This window comes from Polypterus senegalus, chromosome 5, assembly GCF_016835505.1.
Source record: "Polypterus senegalus isolate Bchr_013 chromosome 5, ASM1683550v1, whole genome shotgun sequence".
NCBI lineage: Eukaryota > Metazoa > Chordata > Cladistia > Polypteriformes > Polypteridae > Polypterus > Polypterus senegalus.
Window position 1 is genome coordinate 132,349,419 of NC_053158.1, and position 27,013 is coordinate 132,376,431.

A 27,013-nucleotide genomic window follows, 5' to 3' on the forward strand; every position below is an offset into this window, starting at 1 on the left:
GTGGGCTACGACTCACCTTTTCATGGCAACTTTGATATCTGATAAATGCTTTTTTATTTCGGGCACTGTGCGACTTTGTGAACTTGAGCTTTCAAGTTTCTCAGACTCTATGTCACTCAATCATCATCCTTTTGTTGTTTATAACACTGTTTATACCACTGTTTCCTTGCCTCCACTTGGTATTCACTGAAATTCTTCTATTTTCCCCAATGCTTTTGACATTGCCTTTTCGCAGAACACTGAGCTTAAGGGCTATTTATATTGATTTGCATATTCAGTAGAGGCGTAATTCTGGGAGGAGTTGGGGAGTGGTGGCAGGCGCGTGTGCGTTACTTTTCACACTGACCAGGATTTATGTAGCAGAAGAATGTGGAAGTTGGCGAACACACAGATTTATGTATCTGGATTTTTTTGTGCATACGCACATTTCTGCTTTTGTCCATACGCCATGTTTTAGTGTGAATTCTATGCATGGCGTTATGCATGAGGACCCTGATCTGCTAAAGATTCCTTGCTGTGGTCAGTTTAAGTTTTCTTATTGAATCTTGCATCATCTTGTGTCAATTTTGTTTATTTTGTCAATGTTTTAAATGAGGTTACTCGGTTAGTGCCCCAACATTTCTCCAGTCAAGATGTCGTAGTTTGCACGACCACAATACATTCAAAATTATATATAAATTATTTCAAAATGATTAATAAACAAACAAACTTAAGCCAGGGCAACAGAACTGTTTAAGCCCTAACAGTAATTTCATATCGTGAGTGTTGGCATGTACTGTTGTTATGTTTAACACTTTGAACGCGTGGTGCTAGTTAAGTCTTATCTCATTGAGCCTGTCAAGGAGCGATTACCAGTGTCCTGGTAATAATGGTCCAGCAGTTAATGTGTTAAGCCAGGGTTACTCCTCTGTCTTATGTTTAAATACCTTTTTCTTTTGTCATTTTTGTTAATTTTTGGTCCTTTGTTCATTGTTATTTATGTTAATGTTCTTATATATGTTTATTTATGTCATGTATTTTTTATCAACTTCATTTGGTTTCTATGTGTGTGAATGCTTGTTTTAACATGTCCTTTGTGTTTTGTGAGTGGTTCCCCAAAAGGCGGGGCCAGCTGTCAATCTCTGTTTAGGTTCTGCTCCCAGTCCTATAAAGGCTTTTGGAAATTGCGCTCCTTCTGTGCTACATTGTATGCTCTTGGAGTTTAGTGAGTTTTTTCGTTTGTGTTATTATTAATTCTATACATTTACTGTTTTTTCAACTCTCCTGCTTCTGTTTTTGGGATTGTAATTTCTGAATAGAGTTTTGGGACAGAACTCTATTTGTTTAGAATGTACTTCTAGTTCCTAAAGTAAATCTTTACATTTCTTATGAACACCCTGAATTGTGATTGTGACAACTGTGATGGATGGCCGGCCATTTATCCCGGCCAATACCCCCAAGCCGCCAGGTGGAGCCCTCCTTGCAGCGTGGAGGTCCCCAGAAGACCAGCAGGGTATCATGGACAATGTAGTTTTTATGCAAAGCCCTGCTGGATGCCGTGGGGACCACAGGAGGGAGCTGCAGGGAGGACCGAGGGCTTCTTTGTGCCCTGTGACCCGGAGGTTCGTCATAGGAAGAGCGACGGACTTCCGGGTTGAAGAAAAGAACTTTACCTGACCGGAAGTGATTGAGGATCACATGGACTGGGGATTGAGAACACTTCCGGGTCAGGGAGTATAAAAGGACTTTGGGAACTCACAGACAATGAGCTGAGCTGGGTGGAAGGGTGGCAACGCGTCTGGGAGCTGGAGGATTGTATTATTGTGGTTTATTGTAATTATATGAGTATTGTGGTGGAGAGTGTGCTTTGTGCACTGTGGCGACAAAATAAAGTCAACTTGAGGACTTTTACCTGGTGTCTGGAGTCGTGGACAGGGGTTCAAGGGAGCGAGAGCGCCCCCCTATCGTTCACACAACAAACTGAATGATCTTCTTCATAATGCAATTGTCTGGCCTTTAATATTTTATAACAACCCTCAAACCCACAATTAAATTGTAGTGTTGTTCAGGAAGTGAGCCTTATCAAGGAGTATAAAGGACTGTCCACTGCCAAAGCTGATTAAGCTTATTGTTATTATGTGACTGAAACAAGACTTCAGTGGTGGAAATGGGGTAAGGGTTACAGCATAGATAGAAATACATTTGTATTTATTTTGAAAGACTAACATATATATTAAGAAAAGTTGTTATATTAAGGAAAGTACACCTTCATTGGATTCCTGTTAGGTTTGCACTGGATGATCCATGTCTGGCTTTAGTTTTGTTAATTGTTTTATATATGTTTTCTCTTTGGTTTGTGATTTTTTTTTTCCTTTTGCTAATGAATTTGATTGTGTTGATTATTTTTGTTTAGTGATTATTCTTCATTAATTATCTCTTTTTTTGCTAATTGTTTTATAATTGTCTTTCTTTTCTTATTTAGTTATTCTCTTTTATTTAGATTTTTGCCTTCTTCTCGTTTTGCTACCCAACTAGGAACTGGCCTGTTCTTGGTTGTACTTATTTCTCTTTAGCCATCCCCCGTGGCTTCACCCGTGTATTAGTGAAACAGGACATTGAGGAGGGCCCCACCTAGCTCTTTACTCCTGACGTCACTGTTCCCACTCACCTCGGCCCGCAGCCTCTGTCTTGTAATATATCGCTCCTGCAAGTGGACTACGATTCTTAGCACAATGAGAGAAGTCACAAATTATAGATAAAAAAAAAGATCTAAATCCATTAAGTAGTTCTCTCGAGTCTCTGTCAGATTCGAGCTAATAAATCGATACCGCAAGTAAACTATGATACTTAGCACAATGAGAAAGTTGCAAAATTAAACCGAATGTTTAAGCAAATTATAGAAAAAAAAACAGATCTAAATATGTTAAGTAGTTCTCTCATGAAAAGTGGACAGACATAAAAATGGGTTTAAAAAACTATAAGAAATTTCACGCTTGGACCACAAAAATTTTAAAACCAGCACCTATGGGCCAAAGATAACCTACATTCCAAATTTCAAATCCCTAGTCCTTAAGGTTCGGGAGATTTCATGATGAGTCACTCAGTGGTATTTGGCTTTTATAGAGTTTCAAGTAAAGCTTTGGGTGTTTAACCATCTTTTGTAGGGTCTATAAAGAACTATTTCTAGTCGTGTTAGCCTTTATGGCTTTTTAAAAATAGGTTTGAATTTCATTTCCTATTTGTGTATTCTTAATACTTTTTTGTCAATGGGTAACTAATTTACAAGGGTCCAGTTTAATTACTTAATCTTTAAATGAAAATATCTCTTTAATTCATATAGGATATATCAGAGTCTCAGATTTTTCCTTTATGCCTTGAACATTAAACGCAACAATACTTAAGTTTATATAGGGCTGTCATATATTAATTCCTTTTACATCAGTATTGTACCTTTCTGTCTGTTGCTATTCCTCCACATGCATCTGTGAAAAGAAGAAGAAGCTGGTTGTGGTAATTTTATTTAGCACCTTGGGTCCTGCTAGAAGGTACCATCAGGACAAGACATAAATTGGTGTACATAGATTTCAGGGCTAATTAAATATGGATGATTAATGGTGAACATTTGCCATTTGTGAGGCAGCCTTCTCATAGTAAATGACTAAGAATCAAGTCTCTTCAGTAATCTTTCTCCTGCAAGTACAACACAGCCATTATTACTTTTTTAATTTACTTGTATTTACATTTCTTCCTATTTGCCAGTTAGCAGTTTGCTTCAGTAGGATCTAACATTTTATCCTTTGCCTAGCCATTGTCAGTTTTGGGTTTCCGTATGGGCTTCATTTTCTTTTACTTTGCAGAAAGTCAAGTTAGTGGGTGTAACGTATCCGTTAGTGGGTTGAACTATTATGTTATGTTTTAGCCAAGGATTATTCAATGGTAATCTGTTTTGTTATTGTTTTGGTTATTTATGAATTTTGTTTCTGTATCAGTTTAACGTTTGCATTTATCATGTATTATTCGGGTGTTATATCTTTAAATGAGCAGCCATTTTTTGTGTCTAGTAGGTGAAACCCCAGGAGGTGGGGAGGCCCTGACGTCACTGCTGCTGGGTCCTCCCTGTGGCTTCCTATTGATGTGGGAAGGAAGGATTCAGCAGTGGTTCATTGATTGTCTGACGTTCCAGAGAGCAATCATAATTATTGATTTTCTAGTTTTCTTGTATTTTTGCTTCACTTTTTGTGGATTCTGTTTATTGGACTGTGCATTGGGACTTGTTTGCCTCCGTATTACCTAGTTGGCATATCCTCTTTTGATCTTTTGAGCATTTTTTGTTATTTTTTTTTCTCTTTTTGTAATAATTTCTTCATTTATAAAGCACCTTTTTCTCTACAAGCTAGTGTTTTCACATTTTTTTCTCTCTTGTGAGGCATTTTTTGATATTTCTTGAGGCTGTCTTTGTATTTGAAACATTTAAAGTAAGCTTTCCATTTATAGACTTGTCTGTGATGAAGCTTTTGGAGAACTGGCTGGTTTGAGGTGACAGTGTTCTGGGCAAATCTGTGAAGGCTCAGATCTACTGGGAGAATATTTTGGAGACTTCATACCTTTTTCAACATGTTCATTATTCTAAATTGTGTGAGTGCCCCCAAAAAATGGACTTGCATCTCATTTTAGTTTGGTTTCGGTTTCTAGCCTGAAGCATGCATGACAGACTTCAGGCCAAAGTGGTCATGAAATAAAGAATGTAATTTGGTTAATGAACAATTTTCTCAATTATCTAAAGCCTCATAGTTTTTTGCTTGCAACATTGTATTTCCTGCTTATAATAATAATTCTTTTATAGAGTAATTTGTATTAAAAAAATCTTCAAACTCAAACTAAATGCTAGATGTTAACTGTATAAGAAATTATCTGTGTCCTCCTAGTCTAAATTACACTTCTGAATAACATAAGGGAAACATTTTATTAGTTAATCCTTAACAGAGCTAATTGGCAAACATATACACAAAAAATGTTGAGTATGCCTCATTGTATTAACATGATATCCATACCTCACCCCAGACTAAACTGAGGAAGATGAAAAATTAAAAATGGTGAACTGATTAGCAGTGTAAGCAGACTTAGAATATGCACCTGCTGCCTTTTGGAAATAGAAATGCTATGCGCTCCCCTTTCATTCACCAGCTAGGCCTGTGATGCTGAGCCTGCCCTTTGCTATTTTGCTTATTCAGCATTGTTTGTGGTTGAGATTCCAGCCCTTAAGGGGTCAGCTTTTTAATTTTTCATTGGTTATTGACACTATATCCCCAATCTGCTCCCTGTTCAGTTCATTTGAAAATAAAGGAGAAATAAATTGTTTTGTTTTCAGTTGTTTTGATCAGAAAACTGAAATAAAAAAGGCCCCATATATTAAAACACGTATGGTGCTTTTGGATTTATGTTATGAAAATAAATACAAACCATTAAATCAATTCATATAGCAGAACATACGTGAAGAAATTTTGGAAACTATACAGTAAGTAATGTATAATTCCAAGATTGACTAATAAGACACTAGATTCAGATTGTAAGCTTCTATTATCTTTCAGTATAACATAAGCTGAAAGACATATTTATTGTCACCATTCCCCCTGCATGAAGATGAGAAGCTTTGTGGATTAATAGAAATGCTTGAAAACAAAAAAAATACTCCAGTTTATACTTACGGCATATACATACCTCAACAGAATTCCAGATTTCAGTCCAGCCTGCTGCTTGCCAGCACATGAAGTCTATGTCTCCCTGGAGAGGTCTAAATGCTGAGATAAGAATGCATATTATTTTGATTTTTATTAGGCTGGCTTCAGAGTCTACATTTTGGCAACTGCAAAACCTTCTGCATGCTTTATTTTGAATTCCAGCCTTTGTTTTAGAAGCATTTTAACAGGCTCCTGTGATAATTGGATGTCTAAAATCATCCTAGATAAAAGCCAGGTAATTCCTCACAGTGCCAAATTATTTCAAATGTATGAGCTTCATTGTGTTTCATTTAAACATCATTATAATTCGATACTTCCTCTCTATCCATCTATCCACTTTCTAAACGAATTTAGCCATTAATTGTTTGACCCACATTAAATGGGTATTGGAGAGCTGGAGCCTATTCCAATAGTATCAGGTGCAAGGCAGAAACCAGCAGCAGATGGGGTGTCAGTCAGTCTCGGGCCAGACTCCCAATCTAACCTGCATGTCTTTGTTAAATGGCAGAACAACTGGATTATCTAGAAAAAAAGCCTATCCTCATATGGGAAGACTCCACACAGCAGTGTGCTGACTATAATTCCAACTATGAGCCAATCTGTGCCACCCCATTACTGTCAACTTAGATCAGGGGTGTCAAAACCAGTTTCTGGAGGGCCACAGTGACTGCAAGTTTTCATTCCAGCCACTTTATCTGTTATTAACCAATTACAAATGCTGGAATATACTATGTTGCCCTGATTTTAATTGACTTGCATCTTTAATTATTTCTTTTTTTATCAACAAGCAAATAATAAGGTGAACCAAAAGATAATAGACTATAAGAAATTTGGCAAACAAGTGAAGACTATTCAGTCCATGAAGCCCATTTGTTTAGTGAACAGCTAAACTGCCCCAATATCTTATTCAGATTTTTCTTAAAGGTTGTCAAGGTTTCTGCTTCAATTACATGTCTTGGTAGTTTATTCCAGAATCCCACAATTCTCTGCTTAAAGATTGCTTCCGGCTTCACTTTTAAATGAACTTCCCCTTAATTTCCACTGATATCCTCTGAATGTTGCTGGATCTACTTTATCAATGCCTTGACCAGACAAACATAGTCCTCATTTGTATTTATGTCTTTCACACAAAATCTGTCAGAAAATATTTTTTAAAAATAGGTGAAGATCTGACAAATATTGATTTGCTGTAGTCCACAAAACATTCGGATATTGATCTCAGAAAAGAAGATCAGTTATAGAAACGACTGGTTGAGTCAAATGAGTGCACTAACGTGCCATCAAATAAAATAATGAGATTCATTAGCAGCCTAATATGAGATTGGCTGAAGTAAAAGTGGTGGCCCTCTAGAACTGTGTAGGACTCCTAAGTTAGCTGGTCATCAGTTGGTTTGCTTTGCATGTTTTTATTGTTTAGCTGCCTATTAAAGGAAAAAGGCAATTAAGCAAGTAAATTAGAATTCAAACAAATAAGTTTATTAAATTATCAACTGGTTACTACTTACGAATATGGCAGCAATTAAAATCTACAGCCAATAGGACCTTCCAGGATGTAAGTTTGACAGCCCAGAATTAGACATTACTAAAAAAAATGCATAAAATGTTTTAATTAGTAGATCAACCATTCCATTCCTCAGTTGGATTAATTTGGTTTAAAATGGATGGGTGGGCAAATTGATAAGCAAGAACCTTATATGAAGTGCCCAACGATTCCTTTCAGCAATGCTGGCACTAATCATCTTGGCAAATGGTGCAGTCCATTATCCATGCATTTTCTAAACCTTGTTTGTTGAATTTCAGAGCTATGGAGTAATAGAGCCTATTACTAGCAGCATTGAACACAAAACTTAGAACCAGATAAACAAACTTAGAAGAGGGGACAGAAAATTACAAGGTGCACAACTCAGTCATTGCATTTATCTGACCAAACCTCATTTGTACCTCATCCTAGTTGACATCTACAATTAGAGTCATTATGTATTTGTGTATAAAGTTGAAGCTACTGAGGTGTTCCACCCAGGAATGACAGATGGAAAATGTAGAATTGGCACAATCCAGCTAGTGAGAAAAAATGAAATTATTGCTGGATTGCCAATTCAACTTTTGAGTGTCAGAGGTTAAATATCTAAATGCTGTACAAAATCATATTTAGAAACAAGCAAGAGATCAAATAGTAGAAATCATTCATTCAATCAACCAAATTTAATGGATGTGATAAAAACTATTACTCTGGGGTTGTGCCAGGTTAAAAAACAAGTATTCTGCAGCTGCATTAATGGGGCTGCATGCTACACACACAGATGGCTGCTGCCAACCAGCATTGGCAGGAATACAGGAAACTGAAGGACAGAGTCGGTTTCCTGGAGCACAGATTGAGACAAAACTATAGCACTCTAGATGAGACTGAGTATTTGTGCTGAAAGCAAGCACATTACAGACAAAACAGAGGCACAGGAAGCAGAGGATTGCCTGGCCAAAATAACACAAGACCTCAACGTCTTTTTTTTTTGTATAAGTGACCGGCAAAACACCAAACACTTGCCACCTTGTTTATTGGGACTTGGCATTGAGACACAGATGGCTTCTCCACACAGCTGCTGCATAGCATGGTATCGCTGGCGTAATACACTGAACAGCTGCTGTTCAATGAGTTACAGGCAGTTCTTAAGAACGAAACAAAATCAAAAGGTCTTCTATAACATCCACTTAGTTTTTGCAACTAATCCACAGCATTAAGTTAGGAAATATAATGCAATGGTTATAGCACAAAACTTTGAACCATGTGACCCTACTAAGTAAGTTGCTTAACCTGCCCATGCAATTGTGATAAAGATCAATAAAAATTGTCACTGTATCCTAAACTTGTACGTTTACTTGAATAAATGTGCCTGTAAGATATTTAACAACACAAAAATATGCTTAATTTTAACAGAACACTACACGCAAAAAGTAATAACTGGTGTATCTGTTACTGTTGATTGTATCTTTTTAATTAAACACTGAATCTCTCCCCCTTATTCATTGATCAGGAAATGGGCAAAGTATTAGCTCATTCCTTGATTACCATGCCACTTCACATGATATCAACACTAGAGATCATTGTCTGGCAGAGGTGTACAGAGGTTAAAAGTTAAGGGAAACCGAATTAAAACACTATCAGTTTTGGATCTGTGCATATGTGAGATGCTTCAAAAAGCAGAAGGTCTATTCTCCACTGCAGTTTCACAGACTACCACTGAATAACCCTGTAGTAGTGTAACTGAAGAGTGCATGGAGCATCAGGGTAGCTAATGGGTAAGCATGACTGCTGACCAATGAGTGAGTCCAATAGGCACATCTTCTATTCAAAATGTTAGTCTCAGTTGTGTACACTTTGCTGTCATAAAAGAGAGGATTGTATGAAACAGTTTAAAATATTTTAGTAAAAATAAATTTATTTTATTTATTTATTTATTTATTTATTTTATCCAGGGTGAACTTCTCCTGGCTGGTGGTAAGGCTGTCCTTCTGGCATTGCAAGCAATCTTTGCTTCCATTTGGGAGACTGGCATCATCCCAACTGACTGGAAAATGGGACTTGTCGTCCCTATCTGGAAAGGGAAGGGTGATCGCCTGGATTGCAGCAACTACAAGGCGATAACACTGCTCTCGGTGCCAGGTAAGGTCCTTGCTAGGGTCATCCTCAATAGGATCCATGATCACTTGCTCACCTAACAGCGACCGGAACAGTCTGGCTTTACACTTAAGAAGTCTACTATCGACCGCATCCTGGCACTGAGGGTTTTCATAGAGCGCAAACGTAAATATCGATAGAGTTTCTTTGTAGCCTTTGTCGATTTTCACAAAGTGTTTGACTCAGTTGATCGAGCTGCCCTGTGGGTCATCCTGAGGGTTTGTGATTTCCCCTCGAGGTTGCTGAATATCATGGCTGGCCTGTACACTGGTACTGTGAGTGCTGGCAGAGTGAAGGCAGGACCTCTGTGTTTTTCCCAGTTGATTGTGGGGTTCGTCAGGGGTGTGTTCTTGCTCCTACTCTGTTCAATGCTTGAATTGACTGGGTGTTGGGCAAGGTCATGGGGTCCAGCGGCTGTGGGGCATCTGTTGGTGAAGAAAGATTCATGGATTTTGACTTTGCTGACGATGCTGTGATCTTCGCGGAGTCAATGGAGGCTCTGATTGGGGCGCTCGAGTGACTGAGTGAGGAGTCTGAGTGTCTAGGCTTGTGAGTGTTTCAGGACAGTGTGTTGATCTTGTTGAGAGGTTTACTTACCTTGGCAGTGACATTCATGTCTCTGGTGACTCTTCCTATGAAGTCAGTAGACGGATTGGGAGAGCATGGGGGGTCATGAGGTCTCTAGAAAACGGTGTGTGGTGCTCTATGCAAAAAGATGAAGGTCCAAGTCTTTAGAGTCCTGGTGCTTCCTGTCCTACTATATGGTTGTGAGACATGGATGCTATCCAGTGACCTGAGACAAAGACTGAACTCCAGGGTTGCCAACTGGGATCCCGAGCTGTTTCGACATGCAGTGGGTGTGGCAACACACTGTACCAGTGCATGCTTCCCGACTTGACTTGACTTGTCAAGGAGTGGAGGTTGTCCAGTTCTATATCCTCAGAATCACATCTCTGCTTGTTGCAGATGATGTGGTCCATTTGGCTTCATTGGTTTGTGACCTCAGACAAGCACTGGGGCAGTTTGCAGCTGTGTGAAGTGGCCAGTATGAGAATCGGTGCCTCCAAGTCTGTGGTCATGGTTGACAGCTGGAAAAGGGTGGAGCACTCTGTCCAGGTTGGGGATGAGGTGTTGTATCAAGCAGAGGAGTTTAAGTATCTTGGGTTATTGTTCACGAGTAAATGAAGAAGACAGAAGGAGAAAATACAAGTAACAGAAATTAATTTCCTTGTCAGTGTGTCTGGACTCAGCCATAGAGATAGGATGAAAAGCGCAGAATTTAGAGAGGAACTTAAAGTAGAACTGCTGCTCCTCTGCATCAGAAGTAACCAGTTGAGCTGGTTTGGGTATCTGACTAAGATTCCTCCTGGGCACCTCCTTGGGGAGGTGTTTTGGACATATCAAACCATGAGGAGACCTGCTGGCTGACCCAGAATACGGCAGCCCCCCTGGGTGTCAGTGGTGACTAGTGGTGTCTCTACAACTCTGTTGGGATCCGGGGGTGCCGCCAGGGTGTGCTGCAGTTGTTCCTGAGTCTGTGTGGGCGGCTCTTCCGCCACACCCGAAAGTGCAGCCTGGAGTACTTCCAGGTGGGCTATAAAAGGAGCCAGCTGCCACCACTCTGGGAGCCAGAGTCAGGATGAGGGAGACAAAGCTTGCCGGAGAGGAGCGGAGGAGATAGAGAGAAGAGTATTGTGTGTGTGCTTAGTGCTTGTTGGGACTGTGTTGTGCCTGTGGGAAACAGGGAAGGTGTTACCCACAGGTGAAGAAAAATAAAAAGAAAAACTTGTGATTTTATTAGTGTGCCTCCCGTGTCTGTCTGTGTCAGGTCAAGCGTTGGTATAACGGCATCTATTGTCACAGTACTTTAAATAAACAATGTCACAGAACCATCCAACTGCAGTTTTCAAAATTGCACTGTATCTATCACCAGGTGGATTGTAGACATTTAACTAAGTAGTCTGCAGCAGCGAGTGTAACAAAGGTGCATTTCTGTATTATTGTTGACTGAACTATACTCATCTACTGTGAGCTGACTGAAAAAAAATCTTCTTGGTGGTGGGAATCAATTTAACTGTCAATTTTTTTTTCTGTCATTTTTATCTACATTGTCTTAAAATGCTCATTGCAGTCCTCTTGTTACAGGGGAATCATCAATGTTATTTGAAGTCACTGCATTTGGGTCAAATTATTATATTAGTTCACACAGTTTGCATGCAGAAATATTTATATGCTGTCCATCACAGCACTAATACTCCCAATGCTACAGAAGAAAGAGAATCAACCATCTATTCTTCTTATCTAAATATATTATTTTTTTCACTGACTGTAAAATATTCCAAACTCACTTATTTCAGTTAGGTCAGGAGCAACTGAAGCCTATACAGAAGCATAGGGGACAACTTCCTACACACACATGCAATCCCATACACTCATGTGGGGCAGATTTTGTGTTGCCTGTCAGTGTAATCTGCAAATATTTTGGGAGTGAGGAGAAACTGGAGTATCTGGAGAAAAGACACTGAAAAATGTAGATCCAGTTCACACACTGTTAGGACCCTGGGGCATTAAACATGTCATCAGTTCAAATTCAAGCTTATAAACAAAGTAGCGAGTTTATTGGCTACACCTATCTAGTACCGTGTTGTGCCACCTTTGGCCTCCAGAAAGCATGAATTAGTCTAGGCATAGATTCTGCAAGATACTGGATATGTTGTTTGTGAATGCTGCAGCAATATGAAAATTATTTTATTATGTTGTTGCTGCAGGCTGTACAGTCTTGCATGAAAAAACACTTTCTACCTAATTCTAAAGGTTTTATGATGAAGTGAACAGACCACAAAAATAATGAAAACGTACTGTCATGCCATTGGGTGACAAAATCTTCCCTGTTACATAGTGCATTATCATGCTAGAAATATCCATCCAAGTGTCTATAAACTGTAACTATAAATGGAGAATAGCATGATCAACAAAGAATTCAGATGCAATGCCACTCAAGTGTTTTGTGGTGGGAATTAGAGGCCATAATATTAACCAGGAAGCTCTCTACACCATCAGACTGTCACCACTATTGTTGACACCAAAGATGATGACTCAATGGAATCATTTTGACTGCTCCAAATTCTCATCTTTCCAACAACATGATGCAAAGTTGACCTGGATTTGCCCAACCACAGCAACATGTTTGAATTCCTCACCTCTTCCAGTTTTGATGCTTTTGTGTTCCCTGGAAATATACTTCCCTGTTTTTCACTGAACGCATTGGCACCTGCCATGATATTCAGCTGTACTAACAAGACAAACTCCAATACGTGTTGCGTTCTCAGATGACATCTTGCAAACCAACACTGAATTCAGAAATGATTTGCCTGGTTGTGGCTCATCACACTTTTCTAGTGTGAAACCTGTGCCACATTTTCATGGTTAGAAATCACATTTAACCATTAGTCAAATATAACACAAGTAAACACAAAATGCAGTTTTAAAATGATGGTTTTTATTATTTAGGGAGAAAAAAAAATCCAAACCTACATGGCCCTGTGTGAAAAAGTAATTGCCCCCTGAACCTAATAACTGGTTGGGCCACCCTTAGCAGCAATAACTGCAATCAAGCGTTTGCGATAACTTGCAATGAGTCTTTTACAGCTCTCTGGAGGAATTTTGGCCCACTCATCTTTGCAGAATTGTTGTAATTCAGCTTTATTTGAGGGTTTTCTAGCATGAACCGCCTTTTTAAGGTCATGCCATAGCATCTCAATTGGATTCAGGTCAGGACTTTGACTAGGCCACTCCAAAGTCTTCATTTTGTTTTTCTTCAGCCATTCAGAGGTGGATTTGCTGGTGTGTTTTGGGTCATTGTCCTGTTGCAGCACCCAAGATCGCTTCAGCTTGAGTTGACGAACAGATGGCCGGATATTCTCCTTCAGGATTTTTTGGTAGACAGTAGAATTCATGGCTCCATCTATCACAGCAGGCCTTCCAGGTCCTGAAGCAGGAAAACAACCCCAGACCATCACACTACCACCACCATATTTTACTGTTGGTATGGTGTTCTTCTTCTGAAATGCTGTGTTCCTTTTACGCCAGATGTGACGGGACATTTGCCTTCCAAAAAGTTCAACTTTTGTCTCATCAGTCCACAAGGTATTTTCCCAAAAGTCTTGGCAATCATTGAGATGTTTCTTAGCAAAATTGAGACGAGCCCTAATGTTCTTTTGCTTAACAGTGGTTTGCGTCTTGGAAATCTGCCATGCAGGCCATTTTGCCCAGTCTCTTTCTTATGGTGGAGTCGTGAACGTTGACCTTAATTGAGGCAAGTGAGGCCTGCAGTTCTTTAGACGTTGTCCTGGGGTCTTTTGTGACCTCTCGGATGAGTCGTCTCTTGGGGTAATCTTGGTCGGCCGGCCACTCCTGGGAAGGTTCACCACTGTTCCATGTTTTTGCCATTTGTGGATAATGGCTCTCACTGTGGTTCGCTGGAGTCCCAAAGCTTTAGAAATGGTTTTATAACCTTTACCAGACTGATAGATCTCAATTACTTCTGTTCTCATTTGTTCCTGAATTTCTTTGAATCTTGGCATGATGTCTAGCTTTTGAGGTGCTTTTGGTCTACTTCTCTGTGTCAGCCAGCTCCTATTTAAGTGATTTCTTGATTGAAACAGGTGTGGCAGCAATCAGGCCTGGGGGTGGCTACGGAAATTGAACTCAGGTGTGATACACCACAGTTAGGTTATTTTTTAACAAGGGGGCAATTACTTTTTCACACAGGGCCATGTAGGTTTGGATTTTTTCTCCCTAAATAATAAAAACCATCATTTAAAAACTGCGTTTTGTGTTTACTTGTGTTATATTTGACTAATGGTTAAATGTGTTTGATGATCAGAAACATTTTGTGTGACAAACATGCAAAAGAATAAGAAATCAGGAAGGGGGCAAATAGTTTTTCACACCACTGTATGTATGATTCTCACCATTTTCCCTTTATTCCTCTGATCCACAAGCTATTGTCGTTCACAGAATAACCCGTCACTGGTAGTTTTTTATTTTCACCCTTTAAAAGAATAAAAGAATTGACACATATCATGCCAGTTATTGCTGCATGTTCAAAGGAATTGAAATTATTAATTACACCCAAGCCTATGCTCATTTGAAAACTAACTGACAATTCTATCATGTGACATAATTTGTTGGAATGTAAAATTTGTGCACCTAAACTGGTACTTTAGTGTATATTATATGGATTTTACATTATAATGCATTTTTCCATGTTAATTTATGTTTCCATTTTTTTCCCATGTCAAGCAATGCCCAATACCCAAGAATGACAAAGCGAAAAAAAGAATTCAAAATTTTTGAAAATGTATTAAAAAAAACTGAAACATCATATTGACACAAATATTTAACCTCATTAGTGTTATTTTTTCTCACAATAAATATAAAAAGCATTGTATTTTTGGCTTGAAAGATGATATTTTTATTAAATCTCATATTTATACTGTAAAATGTGAAAAACATTAAAAGTACAAAGTCAAAGCACAGAAAGTATAATAATGATACAAATAATTATAATAATGGATAATTGATTAATTTTAACACTAAATAAAAATAATAGCAGCAAGTCAACTAAACTTTGAAAACCTTAAACCATACAGTTTCATCTCATCAAGAATGGAACAGGATGTGTTCCCAGAGATTGTTGAGTTTTTTTAAATAAGGCAATAGCACCACCCTGTGGCAGTCTGCTTTTAGTGACGTTACTCATGAGAAATAGAATTATAAGAATGTAGTAGCTTAAACAAATTTACCCAAATATGTGATCAACGACAATATCAAGATCACATTCTTAGTAGTATTTTTGAAAATAACAACTGGTATATCTCTGATTTATTGACTCTGTCATTATAAAATGTCCATTTTAATTACATGAGGATTTCTTATCTCTAAAGCAGTGTTTCTCAACCTTTTTGAACTTGTGGAACCCTTTAAATAATATTCATGTTCTAGGGGACTCCTAGATAATAATTATATCATTATTAGTATTTGTTTTATTTAAAAATTTAAAGATCATAAGGAAAAGATTTCTAACATCATATAACGATAACAAGTGCTATACTTAATCGTATATTTGCAATTTTCATTTAAACAAATGTATGTGCCAAAGAAATGTTATTCTTGAAATATATATGATTAATGAAATTTACTTTTCTAGTGTGAAACCTGTGCCACATTTTCATGGTTAGAAATTTCTATAAAATTAAAAAAATGAAAAGAAGATGATAAATAAAACATAGACTAATAAAACTAAGGCAGGCCATGTTTTTAAAGTGCACTAGCTGTTTGAACAAAATGTACTTGAACGGAAATTTAATATACTCAAACACTTGTTCGAACAATGAAATTTAAAAATAGTGTGTGCATGACATGATGTGCATCTAACTGCATCTGACTTGGTCAACATCTCAAAGTAACAAGTTAGTAACTTTGCGATAATTATTGTTAATAGTTTAATCATTTTCTTACATCAACACTAGGGAGCTTCGCCCCCTGCTCGCTTTGCTCGTCAACCCCCCTGGCCTGCGCGACGTGCCAGCCACTTTGTGTCTCTGCCGTTCACGTATAGTATGTGGATTTCACTTTCACCAAACAATAAATCTTTTAATTCTTGTGGATATGCCTCTTCACTGGGAAGAAACACTACTTTTCCTTGATTTCAACACGAATTAGATGATTTACAAGTCTCTGACTTAAAGTTTAAATCCGAACAATGTATTCAATCTCTTTTCGCTGTTCCATTATTTCTCTAAGTAATACTTTCTGTTTATTTGCGCTAATGCAATTTTTACTAACATTTTTTTGAGACTTTCGAATTTTAGTACTTTCATTTTCTCTAACCTGCTCTGTATGTGTATCACACCAATGTTTTTAATTTCTTTATCACTACTTTATCATCTACTCTTTGTCTTTTATTTCCGGCCCTGGGTGTGGTTAAATCTCTTGGCAAAAAGTCTTGTCTTGCGGGACTTGAAAGTACCTATCTGAAAAAGTCATGTCTTGTCCCAGGCTAAAAATTCTTGTCTTGTCCTATGATTTTTTTTTTTTATTATAACAGAGAAATAACAATTCCTACTGATTACTATAGCATATCAAGAACAATATCAAAAAAACTGTGAAAAACCATTGTCAGATAATACACTTTTGAGGTTATGTCCAGTGAGTAAAGAATTTATAATTTTAAGTTTTGTATGTGCTCAAGCAGTACCACCTCGCGATTTGGTGCATGAAAATCGTGTTTGAACGCCTGCTCAACCACTTTTAAAAAGCATGCTCATTAGCTCAAAGTGTATTTAAAAATGCCATTATTTAAGTTTGAATACTCAAACTGTTGTTCGAGTAATTTAAAAACACGGCCTAAATAAAAGCTAACAAAAGAAATACATTGGAAAACATTGGAAAATGGGTAAAGAGGGAAAACATTCAGACTTTTCATATTAATGGGTGAATACATACCTGCTGACTAGAAAACATGTAGGATTGATAAGAGACTGACTGAACTCTCACGTTTCTTGCTAGCAATAATCAGTTAACTCATAAGGCCTGGTTTATACTTCACACGACGCATGCACCAGCAGACGCTACTGCTACACAAGCTTTTTACTGTTTATACTTGTGCGCATACCTCACATAAATCTGGAAGATTCCACCAGGTGGCAGTACGAGATATCATCACGGTGAGAAAACTTTCAACTTCGCTGTGTTGTGAATTGCTAGAAACATCCATTAAATTCCGAGGATACATGCCGCAGTATCTTTGAAAAGGATTTTTTTTTTATTTTATTGATTTTATTGTAATCATTCCATGCAAATAGATCAATTTTTACAAAAAATAGGATTGAAAACAAATCAATCCCCACCCCTGAGAAAGAGAGCATAGCCAATGGAGTAAAACTTAAAGCTAGTAAAAATAAATAAATTGATGAGTTCAATTGGTAGATAAAGATAAATGGAGAAGAAAAAGAAATGGGAAGAGAATCTGCTTCTTCAGTGCTTTAAGAGCTTATTCTAAAATATTATTGATTATATCCTTCCAGGTTTTGAAAAAGTTCTGCACAGATCCTCTAAGTGAGAATCTGTTTTTTTTCTAATTTCAAATAATATAAAACATCAGTTACCCACTGACTTAAAAGAGGAGAGTTAGGATTCTTCCAGTTGAGCAAAATAAGTCTGTCTGACAATAGTGTAGTAAAGGCAATCACAGTTTGTTTGTCCTTCTCCACTTTAAGCCCATCTGGAAGAACACCAAAAACAACTGTTAATGGGTTAGGAGGGATTGTGACACCAAGGCTGTCTGAAAGGCACTTAAAAATTTTAGTCCAGAATGTTGTTAATTCGGTGCAGGCCCAAAACATGTGACCCAGTGAGGCTGGAACTTGATTGCAGCGTTCACAGGTTGAATCTTGCCCTGGAAACATTTTGGACAGTTTTAAGACAGATGTGCTCAATATATAATTTTGAGTTGAATAATTGTATGCTTTGCACATATGGAGCTCGAGTGAATTCTCTGCATTGCTACCTTCCACTCATTTTCTGATATGTTGAGTGAGAGATTCTGAAAAGGATGTTTAATGATTAATTCCATTAATCCAGGGATGTGCCCATTCCTGCTAGCATTGGACACGAGGCAGAAACAATCCCTGGATGGGGCATCAGCGCATCGCAAGGTGAATATAAGCATACACATCCACTAGTGTAATTTTAGCGTCACCAAATCTGCATATCTTTGGAAGGAAACTGGAACACACTGTAAAAACCCAGCAGGAAAACAAGTAAACTCTAGGCAAGTGAGACAGGAGCACTACCCCTACACCACCATGTCACCCCCATGTGTGTAATTATTAACCGTATTCATTATTTAAATGAAATTAATGATTTATCTGTAAAATGTAACATACACACTTAAATGCATTTTATTATGAAAGTGATATCAAGTATAAATCTAAGGATTCTAAATGTGCACAGAGTTAGAATATCATACATTTAATGTGTTCTGTGTGGTGATCTATTGCTGCTTTGTGCTTCTGTCAGGTCAGGAGGAAGCTCCAGAAGCACATAGCGATTAACAACTGGGTTTACGATGTTCTACTTTAAAGATAAAGTACACTATAAGATTAAAGTGGACATTTCAAGATTAAAGCCGAAATTACCACTTTAATCACAAAATACACCTTTTCACCACGTCCTTAATCTTTTTCTCTGTGGCTCAAATACAGCGCTGTACATTATGTTGCTGTTGTGAAGGTACAAAAAAAAATGGCGGCACAGACGATGGTATGTGAGACTTTTAAAATGTATTGTGTCATTACAATGGGGAATATGTGACGCTTGAATATAAAAGTACCACGATTGCATTTGTATGTCGAAATTTTGCTTCACCGCATTGAACCATTCATCAAACACCGAAGCAGGCACACCGATCCTGTAGCATCCTCAAAGCGGGTTTATGTGACACGTAGATAGTAAACAGAGAATCTGACGTCACGTTCCAGCTTTTATCACACTGCGCCCCCTGAATTTCTGCTGGGACTGCAACTTGCACACACATCGCTTTAATTTAATTAAGATGACGCATCAAATGAATGCTGGGAATGTGTGGCAGCCATGATACATGCATATACGCATTTTGAGCATGAAGTATAAACGAATTCTAAGTGACACTTACGCTAGTTGTTGTATGATAAGTGAAGCACAGAAACACTGCCACACATCTGAGTGGCTGTTAATACAACTAACACAAACTCAAATTTATTCCTTTTAGAGAAGGTTTATTATTTTCTTCCACTGTTCAACTTTAATTATTTTCCACTGCTATTCATTACCATTTCTCACAGAACCTGTCTCAAACCCCGGGTCAGGAAATCAGCTCTAAAGTATGTTTTTCATTTTTAATTCCTAGTTTCATCATTTTGAGAGATGACTCATGAGATCAGGACAATCAACTTTTCTGGTGAAACCATCGTCTTTTCCAACCGTTTTTGAAGCTGCTTAATTTAGTTCTGGCTCGCTGGAGCCTGTCTTGATAATTCTAAGCTTAAGGTCAGGTTTCTCACTGAATAATGTGCTAGTCCAGGGGTGCCCAATGCGTCGATCGTGATCGACCGGTAGATAGCAAAGGTAGTGTAGGTAGATCGCGTTGCATTTTTTTTATACGTTAGTTTATCATATATCCTCCCTATGCCATTTGCCACTTGATTGACATACAGGCCAGTTTATCTCTCTTCTTCTCACATACTGGTCATCCCGCACGCATGATCAAACGCGCAAGCTACTGCAAAACCCCGGATGTGATCTAGTTAGCCTTCCAATTTATATTGACTAAAGAAGGCATTTAAAAAAAAATGTTTAGAGAGGGTATGGGTTGGAGGTGGAATTGGAAGAGGATTTTTTTTCACACAATGTCACAATCGAAGTGCATTTGTCTGACATCCGAGATTCGATCCCCAATGAGGGGTGCAGTGGAGTGTGTATGCCTGATGAGCCCAAAATAGGGCGAAACACGTGTTGCGTACTCTGCATTATTTGACAGTTAACTATGTAACATTCTATGATCTGCTTCTCGCCACTGAGAGTGCACCTGTGGCGCATATCTACCGACTTGCAGACCAACCACACGCGTTACCTGGTAGGTACCCACCCATACAATCAGATTGTGATTCAGACTTGTGACCTGGTCATTTTAAAAGCAGCTCTCAAGCCGAAAAAGTGTGGGCACCCCTGAGCTAGTCCATCCCTCTTCTTCACAAATTCTCTTATTTACATGAGGCAGTTTAAAGGGCTAATTAAAGTAGCACATATATCTTTTTAATGTGGAAGGAAACCACACAGGAATTCTGTGTGGGCAGTGAGTAGGCCTTACAAATATGGTGTCCTATTAAAACATACAAAAATTAGGGAAAACTGAATGTTTTGTACATTCCTGCCATACTAAATTAAGAAAGAGAAGAGGGTGAAGTAGTGAGGGAATATTACCTGAATCTTCATCACTAGAACAATAGCTGAGCTAATTCGACATGGGTGATGCTAAAAGACACAAAACACTTTGTAGTTCCTGAAAACATATTTAGCAATACGGAAAGATACATGTTTGAGGAATACTACAAAGTACCTAGAAACAAACTAATACGGGCACTGGGAATATGGTGTAAACAAATTAAACAGTTATTGCCCAAGCTGATGTTCAAACCAGGTACTCTGGAGCTCTGAGAGTGCCGTGCTAACCAGTGTAGCACCTGTCTGCTTTGGTGATGCCACTCTTGAAAATTAAAAACCCCAATGACAGGCCTCTCTCTTTGCCTCTGTTATTCATTACTGGCTCACTGGCTTTAGTTTAACCTTGTAGTGAACACTCACATGCCCAAGAACAAAATGCCCAACTGCCTGCCAGCATGATATAACTTTTATATATATGGGAACAATGGCTTGTGTTTATACCTTGGAAAGCATGTCTAAATACGGAAGTGCAGAAATGAAAATATAACATTATTAAAGTGTGTCACTGATGAACTTCAAGGGCTAGCCCAACTCAAGGACAAGTAAAAGTACCTGTACCTAAATATTATTTACAAGATTCTAAATCTTTTTCTTTATTCAGCACAGAAGGCTTTTTAAAATATCTAAAGCAATTGGTGAGTACCATCTCCTGTGCAAGAACATCTTTCTCTGGTTGTTTACTGCAGGGTTGCTTAAACCTTTACAATCAGCACCAATGTTTTGGACCCACCGGTGAGACAGAACAATAATACATTTTTTTTTTAAAAAGTGCATAATTAATTTCCTCATTGCTATTATTACAGTGCACATTTTTGCCATTAAAATGCCATAATCCATATCCTAATACCACATTGTAATGTTTTTCTTTCTTCCCTCAAAGATGGCCAGATTGCCATAGCACAGCAACGCTTGCCTCAATGAACCCCAGCCCCACCTGTAGGCTTTCTTGAATGTCACAAATCACTTGAGTACTATTTATAGATAGACTATTCTTCTACATGAGAGAGGTGTCCCAACTTTCAAAAGGATTACATTCCACATTTTATATTTTCCACTTTTTATATTTCATATTTTTTTGTAAAAATGTTATTGAATCCCTTATTTATATATGGTAAACTTCTTGTTATTTATTTTTTGTAGCTCAATCATGGTATTATCTGTTTTGTTGCATTTTATACAGCTAATATCATCTTGAAATAGTGATGGATTAAACATATTTCAAAAAGTTTCAAAACTAACACTGAAGAACTTCATTGTCCACCTTTTTTTCTTGTTTTCCATGGAGTCACATGAACCATATCCTTAAGTGATATTTCCTGTTTTCCTCTTGCCAGGCAGCTCTATCCTTACCATCCTTCTCCCAATATACTCAGTATCTCTCCTCTGCACATGTCCAAACCAACACTTTCCTCGTACATATCCTGTACAACTCTTACATACTTCTCTGCCACTCCCGACTTCCTCATACAATACCACAGCTCCTTTTGAGGCACCCTGTCTAAAGACGCAATGTAACTCCATCTGGCCTTCACTATACTTCTCCGTCAACATCCTCAGACCAAACATTGTACCTGTGGTGCTCTTTCTTGGCATGAAACCATGCTGCTGCTCACTAATCATCACCTCACTTTTCTTAACCTAGCTTCCACTACTCTTTCCCATAATTTCATGCTGTGGCTGATCAATATTATCCCCCTGTAGTTACTACAGCTCTGCATGTCACGCTTATTCTTAAAAATCGGTTCTAGTACACTTCTTCTCCACTCCTCAGGCATCCTCTTACTTTTCAAGATCCCATTAAACATTAATCTGGTTAAAAACTCCACTGCTATCTCTCCTAAACACCTCCATGCTTACAGAGGTATTTCATCTGGACCAATGGCCTTTCCATTTTTCATCCTCTTCAAAACTGTCCTTAGTTCTTCCATTCTAATCCATTGCACTTCCTGATTTACTATCTCCACATCATCCAGCCTTCTTTCTCTCACGTTCTCTTCATTCATCAGCCTCTCAAAATACTCTTTCCATCAGCTCAACACACTTTCCTCGCTTGTGAGTATGTTTCCATCTTTATCCTTTATCACCCTAACCTGCTGCACATCTTTCCCAGCTCGGTCCCCCTGTCTAGCCAATCGGTACAGGTTCTTTTCTCCCTACTTAGTGTCCAACCTTTCATACAACTCATCATACGCCTATTGTTTAGCCTTTGCCACCTCTTTCTTCACCTTGCACCTTATCTCCTTGTACTGTTGTCTACTTTCTGCCTCTCTCTGACTATCCCACTTCTTCTTCGCCACCCTCTTCCTCTGTATGCTCTCCTGTAATTCCCCATTCCACCACCAGGTTTCCTTTTCCTCCTTCCTCTGTTCAGATATCACGCCAAGCACCCTTCCTGTTGGCACACTTTATTCATCTTCTGTAGTTTCCCAATTGTCTGGTAATTGTCTGGTAGTGCAGAATGCAGCTGCTAGAATCCTAACTAGGAAAAGAAAATCCGAGCACATTTCTCCAGTTTTGATGTCACTACACTGGTTACCTGTGTCATTCAGGATTGACTCTAAAATTCTGCTTATGGTTTATAAAGCCTTAAATAATCTTGCCCCGTCTTATATATTGGAATGTCTGACACCTTATATTCCGAATCGTAGCCTTAGATCCTCAAATGAGTATCTCCTTAGAATTCCAAGAACAAAACTTAAAAGAAGTGGTGAGGCGGCCTTCTGCTGCTATGCACCTAAAATCTGGAATAGCCTGCCAATAGGAATTCACCAGGCTAATACAGTAGAGCACTTTAAAACACTGCTAAAAACATATTACTTTAACATGGCCTTTTTATAACTTCAATTTAACTTAATCCTGATACTCTGTATGTTCAATTCATCATAATAACTATTCATGGTGGCTCTAAAATCCGTACTGACCCCTACTCTCTCTTCTGTTTCTTTTTCCGGTTTCTTTGTGGTGGTGGCCTGCACCACCTCCACCTACTCAAAGCTTCATGATGCTCCAACAATGATGGATGGATTAAAAGCCAGAAGTCTACGTGACCATCATCATTAAGTCCTTCCGTGAGAACCCTAAATCCAAAGAGTACTGTTTCATTTATGTTAGGTAGAATGCCCAGAGGGAACTGGGTAGTCAAATGGTCTGGAATCCCTACAGATTTTATTTTTTTCTCCACCCGTCTGGAGTTTTTTTTTGGTTTTTTCTGTCCACCCTGGCCATTGGACCTTACTCTTATTCTATGTTAATTAATGTTGACTTATTTTATTTTCTTACTGTGCCTTTTATTTTTCTATTCTTCATTATGTAAAGCACTTTGAGCTACTTTTTGTATGAAAATGTGCTATATAAATAAATATTGTTGTTGTTGTAATTCTTCACTACCACCTAGTGCCTGTCTCACCTCCTCCCTAAACTCAACCTTGCAGTCTTCCTTTTTCAACTTTCACCATCTTATCCTTGGCTCTGCCTTCACTCTCTTCCCCTTCTTGATCTCCAATGTCATCCTACAGACCACCATCCTCTGCTGCTTAACTACACATCCCCCTGCCACCACTTTGCAGTCTTCAATCTCCTTCAGATTGACTCTTCTGCATAGAATGTAATCTGCCCGAGTGCATCTTTCTCCACTCTTGTACATCACCCTATGTTCCTCCCTCTTCTTAAAATACGTATTCACCACAGCCATGTCCATCATTTTGGCAAAATCCACTATCATCTGACCTTCTACATTCCTCTCCTTGACACTATACCTACCCATCACCTCCTCGTCTCCACTGTTCCCTTCAACAACATGCCAATTGAAATCAGCTCCAATCACCACTTTCTGTCCGTTGAGTACACTGTTGATCACTTCATCCAACTCACTCCAAAAATCTTCTTTCTCATCCATCGCACACCCAACTTGCGGGGTATATATGCTAACAACATTCATCATCACACCTCCTATTTCCAGCTTTATAATCATTACTTTGTCTGACTCTCTTTTCATCTCCAAAACACTCTTGACATACTGTTCCTTCAGAATAACCCCTACTCCATTTCTCCTCCCATCCACACCATGATAGAACAGTTTAAACCCACCTCCAATCCACCTGGCATTACTCCCCTTCCATTTAGTCACTTGCACGCACAACATATCAACCTTGCTTCTCTCCATCATATCTGCTAACTCTCTTCCCTTACCAGTCATACTGCCAAATTCAAAGTTCCTACTCTTAGTTCCACTCTGTTTACCTTCCTCCTCTCCTCCTGCCTCTGGACATGTCTCCCCCCTCTTCTTCTCCTTCTTTGGCCAACAGTAGTGCAATTTCTGTCAACACCCTGTTGGCTAACAGTACTGGTGGCGGTCATTGTTAACCTGGGACTCGACCGATCTGGTATGGAAATTTGTATTGTTGTCCTTATATTGATCTCGCAAAATTTTACACCGGATGCCCTTCCTGATGTACCCCTCCCCATTCATCTGGGCTTGAGACCAGCACAAAGAAAAACACTGGTTTGTGTATCCCCTATGGCTGGGTTACATATTAACTTTTAACTAAATCCTCATTATATCAATTAATTACATAATATTTTCCATCTCCAATCTTTACTTGCTTTCCATGATACAGAAGTCCCAATTTATGCGTTTATTACCTCATGTCAGACTTACTTTAATTAATTTTATACTGTTCTCCTTGTCAAATCTCTAACTAAACTGCAATATATTCAATACTCAGTTGCCAGGCTACTCACTTGTAACAGAAAAACTACATCACATATCATTCCTCTTCTTTTCCAATTACACTGGCTTACTGTACTCATTCATTTTCAATTTTAACATCTCAGACTTAATACAGTATTCAATGTACTTAATGGCGTTGGCCCTTCATATTTTCCTGCTGTTCTCCACCCCTATACATCAAGCTCAGTCATTTAGTGTGGCTGCTCCCAAATTGTAGAACACCCTTCCTCAGTTTCTATGTAAATACACATGCACCCTAACCTTTCAAGTCTAATCTCAAGGCATATCTATTTACCCAATATTACCAATCCTTTACTAAAACGTAATAGTTTATATTGCTTTTCTGCCTGTGAATTTCTAATGTCATTTTTAAGTTGTTTATACTCTGTGTTTTGTATTATGTCATTTAATATTTTGGCATTCAGTGTACCTATTGGTAATTATACTTTTGTAAAATAGGTTTGAGATAAGATTTTATAATAAATAAAATACTATTATTATTATTATTATTATTATTAATTTATTAATGCTGCTGAATCAACCTCAACCACAAAAATGTCATCAATCTTATGAGATATGTTTTGCACTGTTTCTTTTCCAAGGCTGGGCCCAGTAGGCTTACAAGCTTATCAAAGTTCTCATTTTGCTTGACTGTATAGTTAATGTTTCCCCAACTTTGCCAAGAAAAGCTGGGGTGAATCTTGACATCACTTCCAAAGAAGTCAAATGGTGTGTTACAGCTGCTTAGTCGGGTGCATCCAACATTCTCTATGATCTTGCCAACCTCGACAAAACTTACCTCATCTGGTCTCATGGCAAACACTTTCTTTGTTTCATATTAACATTATCTCAGTCTAATCACCAGCTTGCTAAAAGTCCTCTTTTATTACTTTGCAGCTTTCCCCATCTTTATGTACATCATCTGATCACAGAATCTGGAACATAACAGGCTAAAACCATATTTCAGTCAAATGTTGCTGGTCTTCTCCACACTGCTTCTAAAGCTGTTATATGATTTTTATAGAAAGTGACCAAAAGTTCACATAGCATTCCAGATGTTGTTTCCATAGCACATTATACAGTCTGGATATAATGCCCCTTGCTTTACATTCAACAGCTTTGAGAATAAATTCTTTATGTTTTTGTCATTTTGATTATATCTGCACTTTACCCAGACAATTAGAATGTTATAACAACATAAACTCCTAAATCCTTTTCACAATGATTTAATGATTTTCTAGGTCTTTTTGAATTTATTTTATGCTGCCTGCATATTTTCTTTTTCTACAGTTTTGGTGTCATCTGAAAATTTCACAGCTTTACTAACTAATTCAGAATATGTGTCATTAATGTAAATTAGAAAGTGTAACAGTCAGCACAATGATCACGATGGACTGCTCTGATTACCTAACCAAATGCAGAGCATTTTCCACTATCTGTACTCTTTGTTTCTGGCCCATGAACAAACTTGAAATGCACTTTCATTACTTTCTTGAAATGATAATGGTTACTTGTTTTAAAACTAATCTTTTTAGAATAATCAGACCAAAATCTTCATGAGTGTCTAAATATATTATGTTGTATGATTTGCTTTTTCCTATTACTCCAGCAGCCTGTTGTGAAGGTTTGACAAATTGGTTTGGCAGCATCTTACACTCATGGACTTATGCGGATGAATATTTATTATTATATTTTTATACATGTAGTTCTCTAATTTATGTCTGATTACAATTTCCATAGAAGTAGAGTTACTGCGCTATAATTATTGGGATCCATTTTGTCTCACTTGCTGTAGACTGAAATTACATTGGTAACTCTAAAGGCTTCAGGCAATATGCCAGTTTGAAG